The sequence below is a fragment of the Octopus bimaculoides genome, chromosome 11, assembly GCF_046866305.1.
Source record: "Octopus bimaculoides isolate indiv1 chromosome 11, ASM4686630v1, whole genome shotgun sequence".
In the NCBI taxonomy this organism is placed as follows: Eukaryota; Metazoa; Mollusca; class Cephalopoda; order Octopoda; family Octopodidae; genus Octopus; species Octopus bimaculoides.
The window spans coordinates 82637699-82646231 of NC_142938.1; the positions used below are offsets into that span (position 1 = coordinate 82637699).

Genomic DNA, 8533 nt, shown 5'->3' on the forward strand with positions numbered 1-8533 from the left:
CGTATAGAGTCGACTGATTTTTCTCCCTCGTTGAGTACAAAATCTTTTTTGTTGTTGTCATAATCAACTTCATACTCTTCTCTTACAAGCAAGATCTTTTTAAAACTATAGCATGGAATGCGTGTTGGTTACTATTCTTGCAGATGTACAACCAAGAAGAAGCATACGTTGGATTTTTGTGTATCCTTTTTTTGTCGTTGATGTTTTAGCATCATCTGAAGGCTAATTAATCCGACCTATGGCCAAAGGCGTTCAATGTGTGATCATGCCATCTTTACAGTGGTCAGTATGACCACATTATCTAATTGTTGATTTTAGGGCGGCGAGCTGGCAGAATCGTTAGCACGCCGGGCGAAATGCTTAGCGGTATTTTGTCTGCCGTTACGTTCTGAGTTCAAATTCCGCCGAGGTCGACTTTGCCTTTCATCCTTTCGAGGTCGATAAATTAAGTACCAGTTACGCACTGGGGTCGATGTAATCGACTTAATCCGTTCGTCTGTTCTTGTTTGTCCCCTCTATGTTTAGCCCCTTGTGGGCAATAACGAATAGGTATTTTGTCTGCCGTTACGTCCTGACTTCAAACTCCGCCGAGGTCGACTTTGCCTTTCATCCTTTCGGGGTCGATTAAATAAGTACCAGTTACGCACTGGGGCTAGTGTAATCGTCTTAAACTTTTTGTTTGTCCCCTCTGTGTTTATCTCACTGTGAGCAATAAAAAAATTATCTAGGCGCAGGAGTGACTGTGTGGTAAGTAGCTTGCTTACTTCCGGTTTGCTCATTGCGCATGTGCGCCAGACTGGCTACTTGCTGTGAACGAAGATAGACATGGTTTTCGGCTCTGTCTATAGAAGGAAAAATTGAAGAATTCGCCGGGGTAAGTCGTTTTTGTTGCTCAGCTGGGCAGAAATTTATTGCTTCTATTTTTTTTTTTAGTAAATTGTTGTCTAGCGGTGTGGCATCTTCGCTTTCCTTGGCGAGTTTTTTGTGTGTTCGTTATACGAACAAATTTTGTATTCGCTGTTTGTGGGAGGCGGGTTCGCTTACCCACAGTAGCGAAAATTTTTGTTTTGACTTTGAGCCAAAAAAAAAAGCAACTTTGAGTGAAGAAAACTTTTTGTGTCTCACTGTGCGAGAATTGTTGTTTTTGTGGGCGTATCTCGCCTCTGAAAAACTTGTGAAAATTTTGCTGTTGTGGCCCTGAATTACCGTTATTGGAATACCTTTACTGAATTCCATGCATGTGTTCCTGTGGTTGTGCTTAATGTCTCACTTAGCGGTGAGAAGAGTGTTTTGGAGGTATCGCTCCTCCCAAAATTGTGAACTTAGTTTGTAAAAGTTTGTTGTTTTCAAGCCATGATTTGAAAGCTACAAATAAATATTGTGAACTTTTTTTAAAAAAGAAAAGGAATTTATTGTTTTCAAACTAAGTTTTGAAAGCTAATAGATTTGAAGAAAAGTCTTCCTCTTGCTTTGAACTACACCACGTGGAACCAGGCAAAGGATTTAATTTTTACCAGCAAAGTGACGACTGCAGCGGAGCCCGGATCAAATCGGGCCGGAGTACCGTTCTGGCCTGAAAATTTGTTAATGAAATAAAGTAGCATTGCTTACCGAAAGGACATGTTTATTGTCGCTCCGGCTTCACGTCGCTGAATGCCAGCGTCGTGAATTTTTGACGTACAACTACAGGTAAGACTTTTGTGTTTTTTGGGATTTAGTGGGGGTTTGTTGCTCATGTTTATTTTTATGTCGAACAAGAATTCTCCACTGGATTCCACGCATTTGTTTGCCTGTGGTGGTGCTTAATGTCTCACTTAACGGTGAGAAGAGTGTTTTGGAGGTATCGCTCCTCCAAAAATTGTGAACTCGATTTGTAAAAGTTTGTTGTCTTCAAATCATGATTTGAAAACTACAAATAAATATTGTGAACTTTGTTTAAAAAAGAAAAGGAATTTATTGTTTTCAAACCAAGTTTTGAAAGCTAATAAATTTGAAGAAAAGTCTTCCTTTTGCTTTGAACTACACCACGTGGAACGACGCAAAGGATTTAATTTTTACAAGCAAAGTGACGATTGCAGCGGAGGCGGGATCAAATCGGGCCGGAGTACCGTTGTGGCCTGAAAATTTGTTATTCTGCCTGGAACTTTATATTTTATTTATTCAGGGAAAGAACGGTGGTGTTGCGGACCTACGCTAGGTTACTCGACACCATTACGGTCTTTCCCAAAGTGGAAATTGAAAAAGAGTTAGCAGAATATCTGCCAACTATTAAGTTTATGGCAAGGGGTGTATAATACGCGACGGTTTGGTTGCTATTTGACACCCCTGAGGTGGCTCGCAAGTTTGCGAGCCAGCCCTTACAAGGGGAAAAAATTCTGTTTCTTCCCACATATTGTGGGAAGAAATTAACTAGGGCTTGGATCTGTGGGCTGCCACCCGGTATAGAACCTGATTGGATAGAGGATACTATCCGACAGGGGTTGGGGGGGGGCAGTGGAGCCAAGCTCTTAAATGTGAAACTGTTACCTACAGCTGATTGGGTTGGGGCAAAAGCGGTTTTGACCCTGTGGACCCAATCAGCCAGGGATCTGGTATTTCCGGATTTTTTTAAGGATGGCCGACCAGAAATATCCGGTAATTCTTGAGGGACGTAAACCCAAGTGCCACCGGTGTCTGAAGCCCGGTCATATCAAGAAAGACTGTCCCCAGAACCAGAGTAAAGTCCTGGAACAGTTAACAAATTTTGTTACACCCGCTCCGCCAGTGGAGGGAGAGACGGAGGAAGTCGAGGAGGTGGAAACCTCCTCGAAAAAAGGAAAAAAAAGGAAGAAGGTGGGCAACAACGGTTGGCCACCGAAAATCGTGGGGGAGGAGGAGGACCTTCCAGCAAAGGCGGAAGTACGCCCTACTCCAGTGGCCCTAAAGAAAAAGAAAAAAAGAACGAGGCACGGCCGGTGCTCGATAGTGCACCGTCGGCGTGTCCCGACACTCCGTTGGTGGGAATTGTGCCACCAACGGAGGAAAGCAGGTCGGCGGGAATTGTGCCGCCGACAGTAGAAGCTGTGAGCTCACCCTGTGAGGAAAAGAATCGGCTAATCCTATTCCGAAAGGGAGGGCCCCTGCAGAAATTTGTGAATAAAAGAAAGCGTCAGAGAGAGAGAGTCCTCAACTGTACTAAGGATCCGGACTGGCCTCCGCAGGTGTCTGCGGCGGTCGTGTCGAGTAGGCACTTAAGTGCGTTGGTGAATTCCTTCCCCTTCGGCGAATTCAGTATTGAAAAGTGGCCCGACTCAGACCCATCGTTTTGCTTGAGAGAAGCGAAGGCTATATCGGGCGAAAAAACCTAAGAGGACGAGTGCCTCATATTGTGTAATGAAAAATCGTAAGAGGCAAATGCCTTAATTTATGACTTTTTATGTACGAGGTTCATAGCCTCAATGTGAAAATTTAATTTTATAAAGAACAGTGTTATAGAGAAGCAAAGTTCGGCGGGCGGCTTTTGCCTTCTCTCATTATACCATCATATTTATCACCCATTTCATCTCATTAATGTTTTTGTCCAGTCCGTAGCTACTCTCTGTGTACTGCCTGTATGGCAAATTGAAATGAAATAAAGTAGCTTGCTTACCAACCACATGGTTCCGGGTTCAGTCCCACTGCGTGGCATCTTGGTCAAGTGTCGTCTACTATAGCCTCGGGCCGACCAAAGCCTTGTGAGTGGATTTGGTAGACGGAAACTGAAAGAAGCCCGTCGTATATATGTATATATATGTGTGTTTGTGTGTCTGTGTTTGTCCCTCCAACATCGCTTGACAACCGATGCTGGTGTGTTTACGTCCCCGTAACTTAGCGGTTCGGCAAACGAAACCGATAGAATAAGTACTAGGCTTCCAAAGAATAAGTCCTGGGGTTGATTTGCTCGACTAAAGGCGGTGCTCCAGCATGGCCGCAGTCAAAGGACTGAAACAAATAAAAGAATTTAAAAAAAAGAATCAGTGATTTCTGTATTTGAGGTATATATATAGATAGTATACACTCGATTTAGAAATACTTAACTGCTAAATCTTTTTGGTCGAAAGACCGTGTGCTCATTCTCACGTTAGCAAATAAAATTAAGCATGTACAGGACGAGTGTAGACGATTCAATCAGTTTCTTACTTTCCTAGTTTCGTTAGAAATATGTCGAGTGTGTTTCACGACGAATTTGAAAATGGCGATGACAAAAACGAACAAAACGACCTTAAATAATTTTGCGTATATTCTCTTCAACGTAGTTCCATCACTACTACTCGCGGTGCTGTGTATCAATATATATCTTCAGAATATACAATATAATACAATTTTAATTCCATCTCAGTGTTATAAATATATATAGGAAATGTTTGACAGGAAGTGTCGGTCTTTGGCTGTATATTGGGTACAGTGTAATAGTTTAAAGACTGATGAGAAAATTACTTAATTGAAGAAAAGAAAAACCATTATGACGATGACGTGAAAGCGTGTGGACAAAAACGTCAGTGAGAATGATAGTGAAGTATAATGAAGGAAATTACATTGTGTCTGTGTGTGTGCGAGTGTGTGTGTGTGCGCGAGTGTGTGTGCGCGAGTGTGTGTGTATGCGTGTGTCTGTGTCTGTCTGTAATCTGTGTGTATGAATATATGTACGTACATATGGCTGTATAGATGTATCTATGTACGCATGCATGCATTATATATATATATATATATATATATATATATATATATATATATATATACATGTATGTATACGCATGCGTACTTAAATTTCTCTATGTACACATGTGTACCTAAATATATAGATTGGCATATATATGTATAATATGTGTATGTATGTATCAATCTATAGACATATATACATACATATATGTATATAAATATATGCACACACACACACTCACGTACATGTGCGCACACACGCAGGTACGAGCACACACCCTACACCCATTTGTATATTTGTAGTTATATATTTACATTTAGAAATGTAAAAAATATCAGGTTATCCATTAGTGCTTATATGTTAACGGAAACGTAGCGAAAAAGCAATAATAAAAGCTGCTTTTACTTTTAAAAACATTGTCTTCTCCACCAACATATTTTCCGCAAACTGCCCAAAAGGATTGATATTAACCAGTACCATTAGTACTAGTAGTAGTAGTTGGTGTTGTTGCGCGGAAAATATTGATGTTGTTGATGATGGTGACGACGAAGACGAGGATGACGATTAAATTGACGACGATATCATGACGATAATGGTTATGATTTTGTATATATTCTTTCCTAAATCGATTACATATGTAATTATCCAACATAACAAGGCAGGCTCTACGCGATCGCTTGAGATTATGTAAATAACGGGTAAATCTCCTTCGTATAGCACTCTAAAGTAATTTTAATAAAAAGAAGGAAAGTATTGCATAACATAAGAAGTGTTAGTCGATGCCATCCACCGTAAATGTTGACTGGTACTTTATTTTATCGACCACAAAAGGATTAAACACAAGAATAACCAAAATGGGGTTTGAAATCACAACTCAAAAATCCTGAACAACACGACATATTCCCACTTGCAATTGATTCTGCCACCTGATATAAAAAAAATAATAATGCTGTCAAATGTTGGCATGAACGATGGTGCTCAATCAGAATTGACACAGAGCGAACTCTTATATAGAGAGAAAGTACTATCACTTTCAACTTCATCAATAGCAATATTCTTGGCTTTAGGAATATGTTTCTGAAACTAATGATCGAAAAATGTTAAAAATAATTTCTTTTATGTGAAAAGTGAAAGAAAACTGGATAATTTTTATGAAAATTCTCTTGGAAACACTCCTTCCTTATAAAAATGATTTTATCGATAAATTTCCGATATCACCATTTATTTCTTCAAGAATAGAGTAATTTGTCAAGCAATAGACCAGTTCAAAATAGAAGTTATTCAAATGGTTTAATGCCAAGCATTAACTTCTCTCTTATCTATATAAATAGTGTTTACATTGTATAGTAAATGGATTGTAAAAATGATTCTACCGGTTCATTGATCAGGCTACAATAATGTTTATATCTACTTAAATGTATCCCGGTGAATCACCTCCGCTAAATGAAACAGACATTAATTCTTTGGTGTATATTTGATTAGGTTAAACACATTGGTATATAAAACCTGATATATTCTTCTGAAAGTAACGGAGTGAAACTATACTTTATAAAGCAACAAATATAAGTGTTAGTAAAGTATTCTTTCAATCGCTTGGTGTTGTTCACAATTAGAAAATAAAAGTTAGAGGCGTTTGCATGAGGAGTCTACTTTTCAATGTCTTTTCACTATTTCGAAATTATGAGAACCTAAATCCTTTAAAGTTGTCTGATTATTATTTCGTGAAAGAAATAACGCAAATAGGGCCTCCATTAGATATACAACCCACCACAAATATAAATTAAATCTCTTTTCTTCAAACCAGAATTTATCATCTGAAAGAGAAGAGGACACGTAAGAGAATTTAGTCTTGGGTTATACAAAAAGATTCAAAGAAAGAAATTCCCTTATTGACATAATTCTCCAGTAAACAGAAAACCACGAATGTGGATAATAAAAACATGGATAAATGGATTTACCAATATTAATTTTGATATATTGTTTACAATTATTTCGTCAGTTCACTTTTTAACCAATTTTACTTCATAGTTAGTCGTCAACATGTCAGCAATTATTGATATAGCCTCATGCATTTCACAGCGCACATAGAAATCGATATTTCAGAAGATCGAAAAAAGCAACATACTGACCAAATTGGCAATCTTACCAATTTGTATTCTGTGCGGCTTTATAAAATTGGCGGTTCCTACAAATCGCATTCATTCAAGAGAAAGACAGGATGAGAAGTAATAAAGGGGATACAAGAGAAGCACAACGAAATTGTGAAGATAATTAGCTGGGCTGTGAATGATCACTTACACAGTACATGGGATTAAATTAGTTACAGACCTGCTAACGAACATGCCAAAAAGTGGTTAAAACGTGAATCGATTAAACAATTGTAAACAATATATAAAAGGTAATATTCGGTAAAGTTTGAAATTTCTTTTGATGGAGTATCTACGTTTTTAATGGAAAGAACGAATTATTCTCAAAAGCTGTATATAAATCATTAAAAAACATTCGACTAATTATGAAACCAGGTACTTAAACAGTTACTTCACACAACCACATGGCTAAAACAATCCAAAATTCGAGTGTACGTTTGTCCGCGCATAGCCATTGCATTGCGTATTACATGATATCTTAATACATGAACGTAGCAGCGAACTGATACCAATAATTTCCTTTTCTAATCACGTGACAATCTCCAACAAATCAATGTGAATGCGAAAGATAGCCTTCTGTGTCATTTTCTTTGTGTAAACGAACGCATGTTTGAACAACAGACGGCTAGAACCGTGAATTAGCGACATTAGTGTAAGTACCTCAAATCTTACACTTTTGAAAATGTTACGTTACAAATGTGAAACCACTTTGGACAATTAGATATGGATACATAGATATGTCTTCTTATACACTCTCAATGCATTTCCAACTTGTTTTATTGTAACATTCAGCTATAATATTAAGCTATATTTTTGATATATCTCTATACGTAGGGCCATGTTAGTTGCTCTGAAGCTATGAGACGGAATATTTACTTATATTAGAGTGAAACATATTTGTATCTTTCTGCATTGATAAACCCTATTCTGACGTTATGCATAAATTAATGTACTTTGTTTTTTTTTTACCTGTTATTTATGTAGGCAAGTGCGTGTATGTCAAGGTATTTTCGAGTCCATCTCTTTATATATCTATTTAACTGGTTTCCTATCTGTTACTCTGTCTGTCACTGAGTTTTTCTTTCTCTCTCTCTCTTGATATATATATATATATATATATATATATGTTAATTCTCTAAATGAAGTATTAACAGTAACTGCACGATAAAGTGTAGTATATTGCCACTTAAGTGTGGCTGACCCCTAGGGGTGGATGTTACTGTTGCTTTTAGCCCCAGGAGGACATCTCCTCCAGCTGGCTTATCGACACACGACTGTGTCCTGTTTGCCAAGGGAGTTATCCCTCTCACCACGGCCAGCAGCACGAACGTATCCGGATTTCAGGGTTATTTCCCTTCGTCGGCGTTCGACAGCCGATGACCTTGGTGAGAGAGAAAAACCTGGCAAATCTTATATCTTCTTTTCCAGTGGCATTCTTCACTGATATTGAAAAGGTGAAAACAAGCAATGTTAATTCTCTAAATGAAGTATTAACAGTAACTGCACGATAAAGTGTAGTATATTGCCACTTAAGTGTGGCTGACCCCTAGGGGTGGATGTTACTGTTGCTTTTAGCCCCAGGAGGACATCTCCTCCAGCTGGCTTATCGACACACGACTGTGTCCTGTTTGCCAAGGGAGTTATCCCTCTCACCACGGCCAGCAGCACGAACGTATCCGGATTTCAGGGTTATTTCCCTTCGTCGGCG

At 38.6% G+C, this 8533-nt stretch overlaps 1 long non-coding RNA gene across 1 annotated transcript in view; it reads left to right on the forward strand.

The window, feature by feature from the left end:
- The first annotated feature begins 322 nt into the window (after nucleotides 1-322).
- Nucleotides 323-8533, forward strand: part of LOC149133414 (uncharacterized) — a 21737-nt gene continuing 13526 nt past the window's right edge. The window contains exon 1 of the long non-coding RNA XR_016243739.1: nucleotides 323-874. This is a non-coding gene — a long non-coding RNA (uncharacterized LOC149133414). The remainder of the gene's footprint in view (nucleotides 875-8533) is intronic.